Here is a 21,030-nt window from a genome sequence, read left to right on the forward strand (position 1 = left end):
GAATTAGAGCCATACTCAGAACCCAGTCTTTTTGGTTATGGGTTTAGCAGTAATGCCATATAGGTCTCTAGTGGGGTTGTGGATAGGCAGCAAGGATCCTGGATACCCTTCAATCTTGAGTTTGATGTCAGATCAAAGATATCAGTGATGCGTTTTTTTATGTAGCCCCTAGCAAGGATGTTTCCCTCCAAATCTTGGATGTTCTTGGTGAAATTTTCAAGTTCTTTGGAAACTCTTGTGATCCTTAAACCTTGTGATGTAACCATGTTTCTTTTGAGTTTCTGTGGGTGCCTGTTCCTATAGTGGAGGAGCAAATTTACCCTTGTATGTTGGTGGTAAAGGTCATTGGATAGTGAGTTCTTGTCAAGGTTTTACTGATGGTGAGAATATCATTGCTTTCTTGGCTGTGCTTAGTCGTGAAACATAGAAAGTTGGTTGATTTACTGATGTGGTCAAAAAACTTTTGGAGCTGTTCCTGATCACCATTTGAGACAATGAAAATGTCATCTATAAAGTGAAAATGCCAAGGCATCTCTTGGTAGTAGAGGGAACTATAGACCTGTTCAGTCTCCCATTTTCCCATGACAGTACTTGCCAAACTAAGTGCCATTGCTGCTCCCATTGCTATCCTCATGTTCTGCTTCTAGATGGCGTCTTGAAACCAGAAGGAGATCCTGAGGAGCAAGCTGAGAAGTCTCCCAAGGACCTCAGTTTCACTGTAGAGTGATGCATAGTCATGATTGTATGCTTCTCTTACTGCATCGATGAAGTACTCATTAGGCAGGAGAGTGTAAAAGGCCTGTATGTCAATGGTGACTGATATAGAGTTTTCATGGATGGTGATATATTGGATTTTATTGAGAAAGTTCATGGAGTCCAGTATGAATTATAATTTTCAGCTAATGGCTTGATGTTGGAGTCCAGGTAAATGGCCATGGGTTCAGTGATGGATCTCCTGCTGGCAACCACTAGTCCATAAGGCAGGTCATGAATGTTCTTGTGTGGTTTCGTTATTCCAAAGAAATTGGGTAGTTTCAGGTGGATCACTGTTAGGAATTCCATTAGTTTTTTGCTGATAAGTTCCTCTTCATATAGGTTAGTGAGCTTGGTGCAAAGTTCCTCATATGCTCTTTTGACTTCATCTAAGTTGGTGGTAACATAGAATTCCTGGTTGTCAAGGAGTCCTTGGATTTTACTGCTGTATGTAGAGGCATCATTGACAAGTATGCCTCTGATCTTCTCCGACTTCTTGACCCTGTGTGATTTGTCAATGCAGAGATGCTTCAGTGCTTCAAGTTCATCTTTCGTGATGTTATATCTCCTCTTTTTGGGTGGCTTGCTCATGATCTTTTTGATATTTGCATTGCATTTGCCTTTGAATAGTCTGATGGTTAGATTCAGTGTTGGGCATAAATTACTAGGGTTCTTCCATTTTATGGTCCTGGTGTAGGATGGTAGTTCTATTTGTTCTTTTTTGCTGTTGTTATGGAAGAAGAATTTCAGTTGAAGTTTCCTGGTGAATAGTCTTAAGTTGATGATTGTATTAACCAGGTTTGCTCTTTGCTGCAGTATGAAGGTGAGGCCCTTCTTCAGTTCTTGTAGCTCTTTATCTGTGAGGGGTGTTTTTGAGTGGTTCCAGACTTCTGTTATGTTTTTAGGTTTTCCCTGTTGCATCTTCTCTGGAATATCATTGTGCCCTCGAGGGAGGGGGGTGCCATAGCTGTTTTAGATCACTTTTGCCATGCCACATCCTGTCTCTGTGGTGGTAGCTGACACAGGGGGAATTGAGGGGCTGAGTTGGCATAATTCCCTGGAATGTTGGTTCTGGTGATGGGGATCAAGCCAGTAGGAGGTCTGGGAGGTGTAGACCTGCCTGTCAGAGGGCTCTGTGAATGTCATTGGGTGCTGGGTCCGGTCCTAGGGTGTCCGAGACCTGTGGAAAATCCTGTTGGGTCTTGATCCTTCTTTGGTATTGTTGTCTGGTTTTTTTTTTTCAATTTCTTGACTGGTCTTCTCCTGGGTAAATATTGGCTTTTGGTAGTGTTTCATCCTCGATGTCTCTTTGGATTTTTTTAGCTTTTTTCTTTTATTTTGGATTCAAAGGACTGGACTTTATCCTTAATTCTCTGAAAGTTGTTGATGTTATTGGTATCCTGGTTGCATGTCTCTATGGTCTCCTTGAGTTTTGCAGTAGCTTTGTTCTGTTGGTCCTGGTTGTGTTTGAGTAGTATTTCGATGAGTTTAATGCCAGCTTCTTTAAGGATATTATCCCACTGGTTCATAAGATTGCCATCCATGTTTTTCCATATGGGTTGTTTTTTAGTCGTAGTCCTCTCGGAACTCTTCTCTTTTCTATGCAAACTCTTAAATAAGTCTCTTCTCATTTGAGGCAGACAAAACCTTACGGTTTATTCTGTAGTTGTTCGAAAGGGTTGTTTTTCTTATGTTGGATATATTGTCATTCAAAGTTATCTTGGTTGTCCAGGGTGTCTAGCCTGGGTGTGGTGAATAGTTATTTGAATCAAGATGAATCCATTTTGTATTTATCAGATGGGACTAGCAGGGACCAGGCCAACCATAGCCAGCCCAGGAAACAGAAAAATTAAGTAGGGGTACCTGCTCAGTCCTAAATGCAGGTGAATGCAAGTACAAGACCCTTAGTGAACTTGGTCACTAGGGAAAAACAAAACTGTGTATCTGCTCACTATGCATTTTGCTGGAGGAGCTCAGGTGAATCCTGGCCATCCAAGGTTCATCTTTTGGCTCCGGATGGTCCTCTTGAGGTCCTTCTTGATGTTTCCTTGGAAGATTCAGGGATTTTTCTTTGGGTGGTCCAGCAGCGATAAAGGAAATTTTAATGCTCACAATGGTGTGATAAAAACACACAGGTACACAGTTCTCATTTCTTTATTGGGATTTGAGCACTGCTTAGTAGGCTGAGTATACAGACAGACAAGCCAGGTTTATATACTTGAGCTAAGGGGTGTTTCCAAGTCAATTCCTGCCCAGTTGGTCATGGGGGAGGGGAAGTGGTGAATTAATCTTTAGTTTCTCATCCATGACATCATGGGGGGATTGATTTGGTGCACTTGTGGGTGTGGTTATCTATTGTTCTAATAACAATATTATTAAAAAATACAATTATCTTTTTAAAAACAACAGTTAAGAAGTCTAGAGAAACATTTGACAATCAAGTTAAAAAGGGTTTGAAAATGTCTAGAGAGTATAAACATTATTGAAGTAATTGATTTGCCAGCATTCTTTTTTTATAAAAAACAGTAAAAATTGAATGTGTCTGACTACGTGCTGTGGCGCTTTCATAAAGACTTTATCAGAACTGCCATAGTTATTAAAAAAGCTTTGATTGTTGCATTTCATCCTTTAATTATATCTGTTTCGAAAGGGCATTTTAACTCATGGTCAAGGCTTGAAATTGATCATTCTCATACTGTCCTAAAGTGGGAGCTACTTAGCTTCAGTGGTCAAGTATACACCTTGAAATTAATTGTTCTCATCCTGTCTTAAAGGGGGAGCCATTTAGCTTTGGTGGTCAAGTATACTGCTTGAAATTAATTGCTCTCATACTGTCTTTAAGTGGGAGCTGCTTAGCTTCAGTGGTCTAGTACAAGGCTTGAAATGAATTGTTCCCATACTGTCCTAAATGGGGAGTTGCTTAGCTTCAGTGGTCTAGTACAAGGCTTGAAATGAATTGTTCCCATACTGTCCTAAAGGGGGAGCTGCTTAGCTTCAGTGGTCTAGTATATGGCTTGAAATTAATTGTTCCCATACTGTGCTAAAGGGAAAGCTGCTTAGCTTTGGTGGTCAAGTATAACATTTAAAACAATTTAAAGTGATTGTAAAGTATTGAAATTAAATGAAATTAAATTAAACACCACATTAAAAAGGGCCAGATCCAAAAGTGGGAAACTGATGTGCTGTGTGCAGGTGGTAGGCATAATTCAAACTAACCTGTGAAAAAAAAACACCAAAAGAGATTAGTCATGTAGTTTAAAAAAGAGGATAATAAGAAACTCTCCCCCGGATTCACGAATCCTCCGTGTAAGACTAAATAAGTCTTACTCGGAGACTGCAGTTGAACGGTATGATGTCAGCATGCCATGCATATTCATGAGGGCACGCTGACTCCACTCCAAGTCTAACATGGACCGTGCAGGAAGGCAGGGGGTGTGTCCGACTGCTGAGCAGTCCAAAGGTCCACGCCCCTGCAAGTGTCTGAATTGTGAAATGTCAACACACATGAGCGAGTCCGCTCAAATGTCTACGTACCCAACACTACACTCCCTGACATTGTAAACCCCCAGTACAGTTATAAAAAGTAAAACGTTAAATTTTGTTTTTCTAATTCTCAATATAGCTGCCCATATTTGCGTGTGTTTGCACAGGTGTGCCCATTGCTTAGCTGCAGTTAGCAATCTCGACATTGAAGAACATAATAAGGAATGTCTATGCAAATTAAACCAAATAGCAATAGCGTAGTGGTAGAGCCTTCGCACAAAGAGGAGGCAGTCACGATTCGAGTCCCACCACTCCCCTTTCTATTTTATGTTTTAAATTAGTATATGAAATTATTCCTGACATATATGATTAAAAGTTTACGAAAAAGCATTGAAATGGCCTATGTATCAGTGAACAAAATGTACATTTATAAAGGATCCTGACATATAATTGCCCGCAGTTAAGCAACGCTTTACCCAGCACAATATAGTTGCCCGTAGTTAAGCAGCACTTTACCCAGTGCAATATAGTTGCCTGTAATTAAGCAACGCTTTACCCAGCACAATACAGTTGCCCGTAGTTAAGCAGCACTTTACCCAGCACAATATTGTTGCCCATAGCTAAATTGCGCTTTACCCAGCGCAATCGGTTTGTGCGGAGGTGCGTGCCGTGCCAACCAGCGTAGGGCACCGTGGAGCAACGTAGAGCAAAGTTGCTTAGAGACAGCCACACCCCCTAGCCTGTCTAGACAGTAGTAAAATGAAAAGCAATGACAAGGTTCGAACCCAGGACACTGTGCACCATAATCAAAGCACTGAACCACTAAGCCATGACAGCTTAGGATAACCACCCACTGTTAACATACATATACTTATAAATGGTAGATTAACCATTGTTAAGCAGGTCTGCAGTTGGCCAAGATTTTTCAAAAACGGCCAATCACAAAAAAGTGCGGGGAAATGCGGCATATTTAAGCCCCATAGGCAGGAATACTCACCATAACTGATTGTAGCTCCCATCTGCAGTTAGAATGGCTGGTGCTGGATAGGATACTCGCTTTCGAGCGCAACGCTGGGGCATCGAGGAGTCAAAATACATGGTTTGGCTCCTTGTCCACCGTCATGAGTCAAGACTCCTGCAGGGCCAGTTCCAAGGGATGGAGTACAAAGCAGAGGCTTGGAAACGGTTAGCTCATGATCTCACCAGTGCCACAGGCATTCCTCGGACTGGTGAGCAGGTCCGTCACCACCATGCAGACCTGAAGAGATGGAAGCAGGACCTACTGAACCAATGGATACAGGAGGCCTGTGACATGCAAGATGCCCTACTACTGAGTAGGTAGCCATGGAATGCAGTATGTAAGACATGCTAATTTAGTCTATATAATGGATAGGTATGTCTCAATATCCCTTCATTTACTTCACAGCTGCAGGTGTCCGTGCTGCGAATCTCCAAGCCTATGCAGATAGGCTGCTAAGGCTGCACCACCAGGTAGGTTAGTAATTATTCTGCATGTATTGTTATATAAAATAGATGAGAGAGCCTGAAAGAAAGTGTTGTAGCCCAATAATACAGCCATAAAATGCCCTGAATAATTCCTCTGCATGCACTGTTATATAAAATAAGTCAGAGAGCCAGAAAAAGAGTGTAGTAACCCATTAAGAAAGGTAAAATATGTCCAGAATAATATCTATGCATGTACTGTCATATAAAATAAGTGAGCGAGCCTGAAAAAGAGTGTTCTAACCTATTAATAAAGGTATAATATGTCTTGAATATGTCTTCTGTATGCACTATAATATCAAATAAAGGAGAGAGCCTGTGGAAAAGTGTGTAATGTAATTAATAAAGGTATAATACTTGGAGTGTGTCACTTACTTTGAAATGTTGTTGTACCCTTACATTATACAAATAGTATTGTTGTAATAAGTGCTGTCAACCCACAGTTGGGCAGTCCCATCTAAAGTGGTTGATGGACATGCCAGTAGCTGTGAAGCATATATACAGTCCTCAACAGTCAGTTAATGGCTGGCATGCATAAGTAAACCTGGCACATGAGTAGCTTGTTAATGTGTTCCCCAGAAATGTGAGTGTGCTACATGAAATGTAGGGTTCTATACAAATTTAACTGAAAATGTCATGTGAACACATCCAGATATGTAGATATAGAAATATAAATAAAATCAATAACTATGCAGCAGTAACATCTGCATCTTGGACAGGTAGTATGTCAAATATAGGTCAGGTATATAATGAACTAGCCAAACCCATTACACAACTTAATGCATGTTGGCAAGTGTAATAATACATGTAGGGGATATATACCTGCAGTCAACAGGAATGTAGTGTAGACTAAAAGTACTTATAAGATGTTAATTGACGTTTCTTTCTACACCCTACTGTATGTGTATAAACAATGAAATTCCACACCTCAATGGGTATGTCTAATCTCAAAACATTTGTTGGGGCATATATCCTATTGTTCTATAAATATCTGCAATTACTTTGATGCATGTGCCCTGTTCAAACACCACAATCTTGGTGGCCTGTTGCCACCAGTCATCCCTGCATGTTGTTGGAATGTCCACTGTCATTCAATATATGCATGCGTTATGCCTACTGTTCAACTGTTGGAACCTTGGTGTGTTGGGTTAATGGGAATATTACTGCATGCTGTTACAACTAATTTGGAATGCTGTTGTTTATGTTGTAATTAAACACACCTAATCACAGAACGTATGGGAAGGCCGGTCCCAGCGGACCCACCTGTCCCTCCTCAGCTGGCGATTGCACCTGGCACCAGCAGGTCCGGTGCCCAGCCCGGGCTCCCCTCCTCCGTTGGTCCTGTGCCACCTTTGGGTGGAAGCACTGCAGGGAATGGGGCTCATCCCCCCCATGCAAGTGTGGGCAGAGAAGGGCCACCTGTCACCCTCCGAAGGGTCCGGGCTGTGGTGCATAGGGAGATCCAGCGTTCAGTCACTGATCCCCTACGCCAGCTCAAGGCGAGAGTGCCGTGTCTCATGGGTGAGCCTGACCATCCTATGCAGCCCCCAGCACAGCCACCCTCGGGGCTGTGAAGGTGAAGGTGCAGTGGTGACTGCCCATGGGTGGGGATCTCAGTTCCACTGTTACCATCTGTGGGCTCATGGGCTTGAGATTTCCAAACATCCGCCCCCGTCAATTGTGTTTACCCACCCCATGTGTCATACTCCGCCCCTGTATGCGTCGTGTTTGTCTTGTTTGTTTACCTGTCGGGCGCTAGGAAACGCCACATAACACAAGCACTCAGGTCACTCCAAGGCAAGTACAAATATGACTCAGTCATTGTCCATGCTGGTGTGAATGACCTGAGACGTACCTCCCTGGACTACATGAAAAGAGACATAGAGGAGCTCTCTGAGCATGTAGCCCAGGCCAGTATGACCCTGACCTTGAGTAGCATCTTACCCTCACCAAGAATGATGCCACAATATGAAGACAAGATGATCAATTTCAACAATTGGCTTAAGTATTGGTGTCATTCAAAGGGGATCCAATGCCTGTCTGTCTGGGATGACATGCTCGACAAGCCACGATGCTTCGCTAGGGACGGCTTGCACCTGTCACTCCTGGGCTTTCGGATATTGGCAAAGGCTCTTGCAACCCCATAGTGTCTTTTTAGGCAAGGCTCAAAGACAAACCCACCTCCATAGGTATCACAAGGGATAAGAAACTAAGAGTAATGCTACTCAACGCCAGAAGTCTAAACCTCAAGATGCACGCACTCGAAACTCTCCTTAGCATGGAGAACATCGATATCTGTGCAGTAACAGAAACCTGGTTCAAGGCTCCCGAGAGCACCCCAGCACTACCAGGTTATACCTCATACCATGTTTTTCGGCCCCAAAACTTGGACCGAACCACAAAAGGAGGGGGTGTATCAATATTCGTCAAAGATACCCACACCTCCAGGTTGGTGGCACAGCACGAAGCATCAGAGACTATCCATGTGCAACTAACAGTGGGTAAAACTGCCTTCCAGTTTATAGCCTGTTACAGACCACCCTCCCAAACCCAGGGACCCCACTCGGCCTTCCTGAGAACACCGGAAAATATGAAGGTCTCTCCAAACACCATTATATTGGGTGACTTCAACTACCCTAACATAGACTGGGAGCATTACTCTAGCTCCAACACCCTAAAGCAAAGGTTCCTAGAATTTATAAACTCAAATGCTATGGAACAACTTGTTGCCACTCCCACAAGAGGGGAAAACATACTGGACCTGATCATCACCAACATGGGGACTCTATGCTCCAGACCAGAAGTGTATCCCTCACTGGTAAGATCAGACCATAAACTAATCTGACTAGATATTCACATCCTGACCCCAGCCCCTGCCCAAAAAACCACAGTGAAAAACTTCTCTAAAGCAAATTTCACACTCCTCAAAACCAAGGTGGAATCCTTCAAAGCCCCCGGGCCTATGGAAAATATGGCCCAGACCACAGAATCCTTTATATACGCATTCTATGAACACCTTCAGGATCATGCAATCCCAAATAAAACCAAGACCCAATCCTCCAAAGTTAGGCGTCCTGTCTGGTGGACCCCAGCAATAAACAAACTATACAATAGCAGGAGGAAGCTACTACATGATAGAGCAAAATCCCAAAAAGGGAAGGCATCTCTGATCAGTATTAGCAAAAAACTACGGGCACTCATAAAATCGTCTAAGGCCAGCTTTGAGAGAAAAATTGCACAGGACACTAAGGATAATCACAAGGCTTTCTTTAGTTATGTTAGGAACCTGGATGGGAATTCCCAGATATGCTCAGAATTAGTCCAAAATGACAAAAAATACATCAAACCCACAGACATTGCCAACATCCTAGCTGACAGGTTCAGCGCAAACTTCTCCCCCTCTTCCCCACCAAAAGGGCAAATATCTATCATAGCAGAGTGCTGCCCCCCTGACATCTCAGATGCTCAGCTAAGAGCCGCCCTCGCCAAAGCAAAAAACACAGCATCAATGGGACCAGACGGTGTCCCGGGCTGTGTCCTACATGAACTCCAAGAAGAACTAAACCCAAACATAAAACTACTGTTCAATCTCAGCCTTACTACAGGATATGTACCCAAAGAGTGGCGTACAGCAACAGTGGTCCCTCTCCACAAATGTGGTGCCTCAACGGATCCTGGAAACTATCGCCGCATAAGCTTGACTAGCTTGGTCTGCAAAGCTATGGAAAGGATCATCATGGACCTCATAAATAAAGATATTGGGGACCTACAGACATTGGATCCTACCCAGTTCGGCTTTGTTAAGGGCAGATCCTGCCTCTTAAACCTGGTCAGTTTCTTTGAAACAGTCACCAAGGCCATTGACGAGGGGAAGGTGGTCCACACAGCCTACCTGGACCTTGCAAAAGCCTTCGATACAATACCCCACTCGGGCATTATAGATAAGCTCACCAGCTTAAATATAAACCCCTATGTCACTAGATGGGTTGCAAACTGGCTCAAGGACAGAACCCACATGGTTAGAATTGCTGGAGCCATGTCAGACTCCAAACCAGTTACAAGTGGCATCCCACAAGGCTCAGTCCTGGGACCTCTCTTGTTCAGTATATATTTCTCGGAGGTATAGGCTAACACGGAAGGACTGTGGCTGACCAAGTTCGCAGATGACTGCAAACTGGGCCCCATAATCGACTCTCCAGCCGACACAAGCATCCTACAAAAGGGCCTCATAGAAACAGACAACTGGTGCCAGAGCCATGGCCTCAAGCTAAATGCCAAAAAGTGTATAGTCATCCCCTTTGGCAAAAACAAAGTGCCCACAAATTACCACATAGGTGGTAATCCATTAAGTACGGAAGACGTAATTAGGGACCTGGGGACCCAAGTTGATAGCAATCTCTCATTTGACAACCACGTGGCCAAAGTGGTTAGAAAAACATTTTATATAGCCCACCTAATCATGAAGGGATTCACATCTAGATCAGGGGAGGTCATCGTGCCTCTTTACTCATCCCTCATCAGGTCCATAATTGAGTACAATGCCCCTTTTGGGATGTACCTTACCAGACACCTGCAGCAACTGGAAAGACCCCAAAAGTACCTCACCAAGGCAATCAAAGGGCTCAAACAGATGCCATATGCTGCCCGGTTAAAGAAACTCCAGCTCTACTCAGTGGCATACCGCCTGCTCAGAGACGATCTGTGCCTGACATATAAAGCCATGTCCAACCCGGAATTAATGGACATGCTGCACCTCAGAAAATCCAAATCCCATCAAGCTACACGCTCGAGAGACTTGAACCTCAGCACTGAAATAAATAGGACATGCTGGAGGGACAGATTCATAACCCAGAGGCTCCCTTCACTCTGGAATAAAATCCCAGTCCAGGTTAGGCAGAGTCCCTCATTGACTCTCTTCAAGAGGAATCTTGATGAGTGGATGGGAGATAGTAGGTTTACCCCGGGTATCACTTCTGTGTCACTGTTAGACAGAGGCACAGTATACTAACTTCGAAAAAGGGCATAGCAAAATTCATTTAAAATGGGTGGCGAAAGCCAAACACACTCTGGCTAGGCTTATAAATGCCCTAGGGCAGATAGCCTAGTATGAACCTATGAACCTATGAACCTCCCCAACCTACCTCCCCAAATATACCTACTTCCTCTACCTCACTTTCCACTCTCACCTGAAAAAAAAAAGGGCAATCTGTTCCCACAAAAAAATTACGCCCCATACATAGCTGCCCATTTCGCACACATGTCCACTGGACATGTAAACTGATAATTATAATTGGCAGTACAACATACTTTGTTGTGCTCACCCCTCTCTCAGGGGTGGAAGGTTTCAAATTTCACTCCAAATTTATTGCATATGCACAGCTGTTGCTGGTAAAGAAATGGGCAGCTATGGACCTTCCCTACACCCGTCCTGCACATCCCAAGCTTGTTTCCCTACTGTCTTTCCCTCTTTGTGCCCCCTTTTTCACCACTTTCCTATCTCCCCATTTTCTTTTCTTTCAAAGAAATTAGCGCAGGGGTTAGCGGGAGTAAGCACTTTTAAGCAGTAGTTAGCAGGTTTGAGCGAGGGTGCGCATGTGTGCGCTTAGCTAAGTATTGCTAAGCGTCGTGCAAACCCACACAAACCTGCTTACAACTGCTTAAAAGTGCCTTAGTCACTCTGCATGGCAGGGCTCTTGTTCTGCTGAGCAGCAAAATAAAACACCTCTGTCAGTTTCGAACCTTGGATACACTAGACTGCATGAAGTACCACTAGGCCACAGTAGATTTACAACAAGTTGGTGCTGTAATAAATATATCATGCATTACAATGAGTGAATGTAAAGGGAAAATAGGAATGTCATAACACAAATCTTGTTCTGTGGATCTTTACCAGCAGTTGTTGTGGAATTGCATGACATGACTATGAAAAGAGAACCAGCCATTCTAGCAGGAAATAATGTTACAGTAGCACTTTACAAACCGCACACAGTATCAGAGCAGGATAAACACTGGCATATTTGAATAGGGCAGAGGCCATACTTCCCAACTGTGACTGCTTTTCAGGGATGTCCCTGATTCCTAAACAAATGTTAGCTTTGTCCCTCAGAATCCCTCTGAAGAGTACTGATGGTAGGCCGAAGAGTGGGGAATTACACTTAATGAATAATGTCAATAAGTAATAGTACACACTGCATTCACGTCAGAAAAGGTGTATTCTCTCACAGTCTCAACTTAATGTCTGTAATATATTACCGGTGTACCCCACTTATATGTACCTTTCCCTGAGGCTGTTCAAATATATACCTGAGTGTATCAGAGGCCTGGCAGAGGCAGAAACACACAGGCATTTCAGCTTGTCTGCTGTTACACACTCTGCAAATAGATTTGGAACGAGTCCCACAAGCATACCCTTATGTAGGAGTACAACACAGAAATATCAAAGGATGTAGCCATGTACTGTTAGCAACCAACTGTGACAATGCCATTGTTCCAGTGCAGAAAAGACTGGTGTGGTGCACAGACAAAGAATAATAGGCCAACCTCTGGCTACCATCTGGATATGTCCACAAGTGGGAGCTACGCAGACAGACTACTTGCCTTGTTAGACTAACAGGTACACAGCAACCATGTATGTTCAGCAAGGTAAACATCACACAATAATATATGATGCTCTCTGTACTTCTGCACCACTACCCAAAAGAACAATATACCTGTGTATTCAGGCTCTACCAAGGATGTAGGTAGGCATACTCAGTACTGAAATGTGTCCAGTTGTCTTGAGCAGCCCGTGCTAATGTCAACACAAATAAACAAAAACTGTTCAGAAGTGAGGTAATTAATATTTACAGTATAGTAGTTCACAAACAGTTCATGTACCAGAGGAATACATTGCAATAACTACTTTTGTATGGCAGTTAATTGTCTAATTAGAAAAGAAAGTGCATACTCCCATGTATCTTGTGTAAGCATGTGGAGGGGTGAGTAAAAGTCTACACTGACAAGTGTGTACTTGAAGCAGCAACATTCAGGTTTGAGTACAACATGCAAATCACTGGCTACAACAATAGCTTCAGAGATAAGAAGTATACCAACCTTCTGACTGACACAACAGTGTCCACAGCAAACAAGCATGGCCCCACTATGGAAAGCTGAAAGGGCTACACCTACCTAACCTATCATTTTATAGCAGTGGGCTGCTATGACAGTGAGTAGTGCAATTACCACACAGCAGGCTGCATGCAATTAGTAAATGGTGGGCACCAATTGGTGCAGAGGCCATCACATGCACATGTGCAGATTCCTAGAAAAGCAGGATGTACTTGCTGTCTACACATGCAATAATCTTATTGCAGCAAAAGAGAGAGAGAGAGCGAGAGAGAGATAGCGACAGAGACACAGACACAGACACAGACAAAGACAGAGAAACACAGAAAAAGAAAGAGCAACAGACAGAGAAAAGAAAAAGGAAAAAAAAAACATTTCCTTTAAAAACAAACGGAACACAGCAATACAAACGAAAGGTATGTAACACATATGTATCTGCTGGCATGTAGTAGATGTTTATGAAGAGTACTCTACATACTGTGAATCATCCATATGTGGCAGCAGTACGTATCTCTATGTATCTGTACATGTGCATAGAGCAAGGGACATACTGCCACTGTTTGTGAAGGGTGTATATATATACGTTGTTGAAGTTTGTTATGTGCATATTTCTATGTAGGTTGTAGTGTGTGGAAAAGACAATAGCATGCAGTGCTGGTATATGATGTGGTGGTTAAACGCTGTGGTATGCTCTGTCATTTTTGCAGTGTTGTAGCCAGTGAGGCCTGCTAAACCTACATGGGCTGAGGACACCTTCAATGCAGTCTGCACAATACTGTGCAATATTATTACATAACTGTATATCTCACAACTGTCGCATAAGTGATATTCCCACCATGAATAGTGGACTGTATATGTGCCTATATGTACATCTATATGTACAGCAATGGATGTTTATATGTATGTGTGTGTATGTATGTGTGAATATATATATATAGATATGTAGATATATATAGATATATATAGATATAATATATATATATATATATATATATATATATATATATATATATATATAGACATATATATATATATATATATATATATATATATATATATATATATATATATATATATAGATAGATAGATAGAGGGAGAGAGACATGGGGCATACTTACTGCGACAGGTGCTTGGCGACCAAGGTATGGACTGAAGCTCAGTTTTGACACTGCAGTGCCATCCCTTCTTGCCAGAACACTGTACCCATTAACTACCACATAGGTGGTAGTCTACCTAACACCGAAGGTGTGATAAGGGAACATGGGACACAGGTGGACAGTAGCCTCCTCTTTGATAATCACAGTGCCACACTGGTCATGTACTCTGTCTACGTGATACACGTCATCACAAAAGGTGTGTCATCTAGGGAAATATAGGTCAGTGTTCCCCTCTACTTATCACACTTAAAACCCATTAGAGAGTACAATGCCAACTACAGCGACTGGAAAGGCCACAGACATACCTCACAAAGAGTAATACCAGCCTCAAACAGATGCTCTATGCAGACCGACTCACAAAACCACAGTTACACTGTGTTGCATAGCACCTACCCAGAGGTGACCTCTGCCTAACATACTGAGCTATGTCACACCCATAGCTGTTGGACATCCTCCACGTAAACATATTACAATCCCTCCCAGATACACACTCTACGACCCTACACCTTGTCAGCTCACTAAACAGCACATGCTGGAGGGATAAAGTCCTAACTCAGAAACATGCCATACTCTGGAACAAACCACTTATCAATAGCAAACAAAGTTCCTCATTAGCAGTTGTCAATAAATACTCCTGATGATTGTTTGGGAGATAGGAAATACACCCCGGGAATCACCCCGGGAATCACCTAAATTACATGTGTGTCAAAGGCCAGGGTAGCATATGGCTAGGGCCAATAGGGCCAATAGCGTATTACCTACCCATAACACGAAGCACACACACACATGTACTCAGTGCAATAATTGCTATGTGAGGTTGACTGAGTGTGATGGTGAATGTGTTGGTGAATGTGTGCAAGGTCTGTAAAGGTGTGATAGCTTAGTGTGAAATTGTTTCTGTCATGGTAGTTTGTGTCCTAGCTGTGATCCCAGAAAAAGATGTGTATGCTATTGCTAGGCAGAAAAAGTAGTATGGCATACGGTGTGACGTAGTCCCTTGTTGTCGACTGTGGTGTCCCATTGTAGGCTAAAGCAATACATGTATGCTTAGTGAGTGGTACTGCTGGTGAATCCAACTCCCATATGAACTGTAGTACTACCTGAAGCTGTAGGCCTAAACAGTACAGTATGGTGTATGTTCACATTGCTTGGAAACACTGTTTTGTGCCTTCCCTGTAGTGCTCACAGATTACATACCTCAGGCATAAGGTTTTGTAAGTAGTGGCACACAGTACTGTATGGTACACAGGTAAAGCTCATCTGGGTTGGCATACATTTGTGTGTTGTATGTATGTCTGATGTGTGTGTAATTATGCCTGTACCATGCCCTCAATCATATCTGTGTTACAGGGTATACGTGTGTATCTAACAACATGTATAGTCTAGTACAGCAGTATGCCACCTATATCAATAACTGTGCACATATGTTAGACAGGGGTTTGGCATCAAAGACTACTGTGGTATACTGGTAATACTGTAACTGTACTTTACATTCATTGCAATGGATGACATATTTCTTCATCCATTAGCTTGATATATACCTCCTGTGGCTAGGTGGTACATTGTGTCACATACAGTGTGCCATGTACTGTTGTATAGTGTTACATACTGGTTTCACTTTGTTGCTGTGCAGAACATGGTTTAATATATAGAATGTGCCAGGCACTGTCAGGCAGTTGTGGGCTGAGCACTGATATGTGGTATTAAAAGTGTGTATCTACTGACAGCCAATAGGTTGCTATATATGGCATTTCACTGATGTCTGTACTTTAGAATGTTAAGTGTGCCACATGACTTGCTCACAATTATTGTTTTATTGTCTTCCAGGGACATGTCTCACAATCGCAAACCTGGGTATTCCCCTGAAGAGGAGGAAATAATCCTAGACACACTACTATAACATCACACCCTACTGTTCTTCAGAACCAGCCAGGACCAGCATGGGCGCACTGCACTGTGGCAAGATGTTGTTCGTCGGGTGAATGACGTAGGCATGCATAACCGGACTTATGAGCAGGTATGCCATCACTGCAGTGATTTAATTAGACATGTCCGGCAGCATGCCTCCGATGTCCGCAGACAACAGCTTGCCACAGGTGGTGGTGCAGCATCACATCCACCCCTCACCAGAGTGGAAGAGCTGCTCCTCAGCGTGGTGGCTCCTGGCCAACCACTACAACAGACATGTGTCATCATGGAGGCCGGAGTCACCCAGCAAGTTGACTCAGAGTGTGCAGGTAACATGGAATATCTGTAGACTACTGTTAGCTTGATTGTTAGAACATGCATATGTCAGATGTGTACTGTGTATTTAGAAGATGTGGAGCCTGGTGTTATACAATACTGATAATTTGGTACATAATCTGTATACCTGTGACTGTCACCTGTTGTACTACTGTAAAATTGCAAACTCACAGCAGCAATGCCATAGTTGTTGACACTGACAAACTGTCTCATATCCTTGTAGGTCCCTCTGGTGTGATAGCAAGACAGCAGACCCATGCTGATGAGTGTTCTACATTTAATATAGCAAATAACATGTGCATGTCATAGGAGAGTTGTAGGCCATATACACATGTAAAACACCTACACATGATGCATGCTCTGCATGTTTTCTGTGGGACTATGCACATCCCAGTAACATGAGTAGCTGTCTCAAACACATGCAATACACAGAGCATCCCAACCAATTGTGGTACACTGTAGTGGACATTGTTTAGGCAGAGTCAATACACATGCACACAACATACACCACTTTGTCATATGCAGTAAGTGTTAATATGATACACATTGCATATTTAGACACATGCTGTAAGGTCAGACTCCAGTATCCCAAATGTCATCAACACAGCACACATACTATACCTAAGGGGTAGAGGCCTATCATGGGGCGGTGCGACACTCTTCAACACACAACACATTCATGTTAGGCAATGCTCCCTATTGAACACCTTACATACCCATGTAACAACTGCCTGTGAAATAGTTAATGTAGCCAAAGTAGTGCAGGTCAGGTACAGCAAGATAGTTGCCAGTGTGGCATACATTAGTGGCCTTGAGTGACCACATGATGCTGCCTGATGATGGCTCATGGTACTACACTTCATCCAGTTACAGTAACTACAGTACTACACATAGCATTCATTGCTATACACCTGACAGTTATGTGCATCCATTCATGGTATGTATACCTATGAGTGATGGTGCACAGGACATTAGAAAGCATTTCATACTTGCACATCAGTGTTGTGTCCATGTACACATTGTGTTCCAGGGTGAGGCCAATCATTGAACAACACACATGCATCAAAGACATGTATACTGTTATTAACAAGGACTCTCTACACTCACACTACATGCTGTTGAGCAACACACATCCTGCATGCTGACACGTGTGATATGACTCTTTGGCTTGTGATACTGTACTCCACCATCAACCACTAATGAGTATGTTCTGTATTGTTGTTGGTGTGTGTGTGTGTGTGTGTGTGTGTGTGTGTGTGTGTGTGTGTGTGTGTGTGTGTGCGTGTGTGTGTGTGTCAACTTTACTGAGTAGTGTATTTGTGTGCATGTGTGCATGTGTTCATGTGTGCATGTGTGCATGTGTTCATGTGTTCATGTGTGCATGTGTTCATGTGTGCATGTGTGCATGTGTGCTAACATCATGTACAGATTGTAAAGTGTGTTTCCTGTCTTCCTCTCACAGGTGCTGAGGTTGTGTTGGTTGAGTGCAGCAGGGAACCTGAAGTCACTGCCACAAATAGTGGACATGATGACACATGTGTTGTGGCACAGGCAGGTTTGACAGGGTCGGTTGTTGGTCCACCAATCGACAGTACACAGCTTTCCACCCCATCTATGTGCACATTCATACTGCCAATACATCCCTCATCACCAACGGCCTTAGCTGAGGGACAGCATACAGTAGGCATTGACCAGGATAGTGTGGTATCTTTGGCACATGCATCCCCTCACAGCAGCCATACCCGGACTCCTGGAATGGTACCACATAGGCAGATGTCCAGGGGTTCTAGTGGGAGCACTGCATTACAATGCCCCTGGCAGACATGCCCCCACAGGTCTTACAACCTCAGGTATGTTCTGGGCTGTAATGCAGGCACAAGCACATATGGAATGGTGCACCAGACAGGGACTAAGGGCGCAGAGGTCCCATAACACCGCTATCAATGACAGTATCCATGACCTTGCCGGTGCCATCCGTAATTACACCGAGGTCATTGATAGACGTTGGGGAGACACTAGATGTCCTCCACAATGTCATGTCCATGTGCCAGAACAGTGCAGGATGGCTGAGACATGGACGTGGACGTGGATGTATGCCAGCAACATCATCAGCTGGCAGTCATCGCGGACGACACACAAGTCACAGCCGCTCCCGTAGTGGCAGTACCAGCCCCAGCAATGTTGGGGCTGGGCTGTCAATAGACCATCCTAGAAGACCAAGTGCACGTGGCTCTGGCCAGTCCCAGCAGGGACATGGGTCCAATCGACATCCCTCTGCCTCTGATGATAGCACCCAGTCTGGCTTAGTACCCGATACTGTCCATGGCACCCCTGCCAGGCACAGGTACTGTGTATGTAGCCAGAGACAGTGATCTGTACAGCCTGGTAGGTACAGTCTGTGGCTGTCCCACAACCTCCCATATTTGGCAGCCACATGGTGGAACTGTGTGCATGCAGACACACACACATAAACCAAACACCTAGGGCTAACACATACACACACACATTACATCAACATTGACCCATGCTGTACTGTTGTCCCTCACACACACACACACACACACACACACACACACACACACACACACACACACACACACACACGCATAAATTTCGATTGGATGGGTCATTATCGGGCTCTGGCAAACCAACAACACACCCTGTGCATATGATGAAACTGTGCCACCTCCTGTCATCTGTAACATTGATGCAGGAACAGGCTAACATGGTGCTGATGCACAGGGTGACTTAATAGCAGTGTAGCAATGTTAGCATGTTGTCAACAGTAAAGTGTAATGATATCCTTGTAGGTATGTCTGAGCAGGCATGATGCATTAAAGCTATGATTATCAATGTAGTATTGTTTACACCAGTGTTAATTCCAAAAATGTATTGTCCGCCCATGTGCCACTTGGCTGATGTGTGTAGTTCTGGCAGCATGTGTTGGTGAGTAGACAGTACGTGTGTGATGTGTGCAGTACAGATTTGCAGGTGTACATTTGTGAACATGGTGGAGCTGCACTGTCTGCATGTACGTGCATAGTGGACACATGGGAAGGGTGACATGCCCTGTATTACACAGTGCTAACACTTCATATTTTCTTTTGGTGGCCAGTATGCATTTTACTACACATATGTTTCAACTTGGGTACACATGTGTGTATGACATGGTTTGACACTATGCTGTGGGTGATACTGTTAATATCAGTCATTGGTTTGCATTCTGGTAGTATACACAACCTCAACAGCCTGACTATAACCAATCGTTAGATGATGTCTTGACAACTGACACACAGATGTAGGATACACAGTAGCATTTGGATCCTTCCGGTACTATACTATACCAGTAACCAGTGATATTGACCACCACCCATTCCTGGGACCACTCCTGTTTGGCATGTAGCCCTCTTAGGTACAAGCAAACACACTAGGGATATGTCCGTCCACATCTGGTAATGCATACAGTGGCCTACAATGCATTCTCCGGATGAGACACTTATCCTCCATAAGGGTATCATACAGACAGATACCTGCTGACCAACCCATGCTGTAAAGCTATAAGCCAACTATAGCATAGTCATCTACATTTACTAAACATAGTATCCTGACAGTAACACATAGGTAGTAGCCCACAACATGTATAAGGGGTATCGATGTGTACATACAACCACATGTTATGTCATCTATCCTTTGGTATTCACATTTCCAAAGGTATTCTGAAGTCCCTCGGTGTACCACATAAGCAATAAGGGGTCTGTATGCATATCCATGAAGTTGTTGTACACCTATAATGAATGCCCATTATTGACAGACTTTGTTGTGTTTGAACATGTCTGAAATATACCTCAGGCATGAACCATCACTTACACTATTCTATAGAAACTGTCATGGGTGTGTGTGACACAGATGACCTAGGCCACAGATCACTACAGTGGCTATCCTTATCACAAACATACATATGTGACCTAAGATCTGAGAAGCAGCAGCACAAACTGTCAAAGGTAACAGATGTATTCATGTAGAAAGCAGGCTTCACACCTATGAACTAATTGAGGTCACATGTACATATATGTATTTGCCACACAGATACCTGAAGTGTGCAATGCACATACTATTGTTTTACTGATATGTCATACAGTAGTAAAAGCAAAACCCACAACACATTGACCAACAGTGTCACACACACATACTCAGCAATTACAGGATTCAAACCCCTACCTGACTATGTTATGCTACTGGAGAGGTACACATTAACACGACACGCTATATGCTTTACTGGGAGTTTTCATTTCCACTGCTGTATTTGTGGGATGCTGACATCATCAGACTTGCCAAAGAGGAATTTACTTCTTTTAATGTGTTTTCCTAGTCTCCAAAAAGAGCACTCCTCTCAAAGGACATCACACACATACATACACCCCCTGACACACACACTCAGCAATTGTAGGATTTAAACCCCTATCAAACTATGTTATGATACTAGAGAGATATGCATTAACACGACATACTATACACTTTACTGGGAGTTTTTATTTCCACTGCTGTATTTGTGGGATGCTGACATCATCAGACTTGCCAAAGAGGAATTTATCTCTTATAAGGTGTTTTCCTAGTGTCCAAAAAGGGCACTCCTCTCAAAGGAAATCACACACAAACCCCACCCCACACACACAGCAATTGCAGAATTCAAACCCCTACCTGCCTATGTTATGATACTAGAGAGATACGCATTAACACGACGTGCTATATGCTTTATTGGGAGTTTTCATTTCCACTGCTGTATTTG

This window comes from Protopterus annectens, chromosome 2.part2 (genome assembly GCF_019279795.1).
Source record: "Protopterus annectens isolate FY-2018-M chromosome 2.part2, PAN1.0, whole genome shotgun sequence".
NCBI classification, from domain to species: Eukaryota; Metazoa; Chordata; order Ceratodontiformes; family Protopteridae; genus Protopterus; species Protopterus annectens.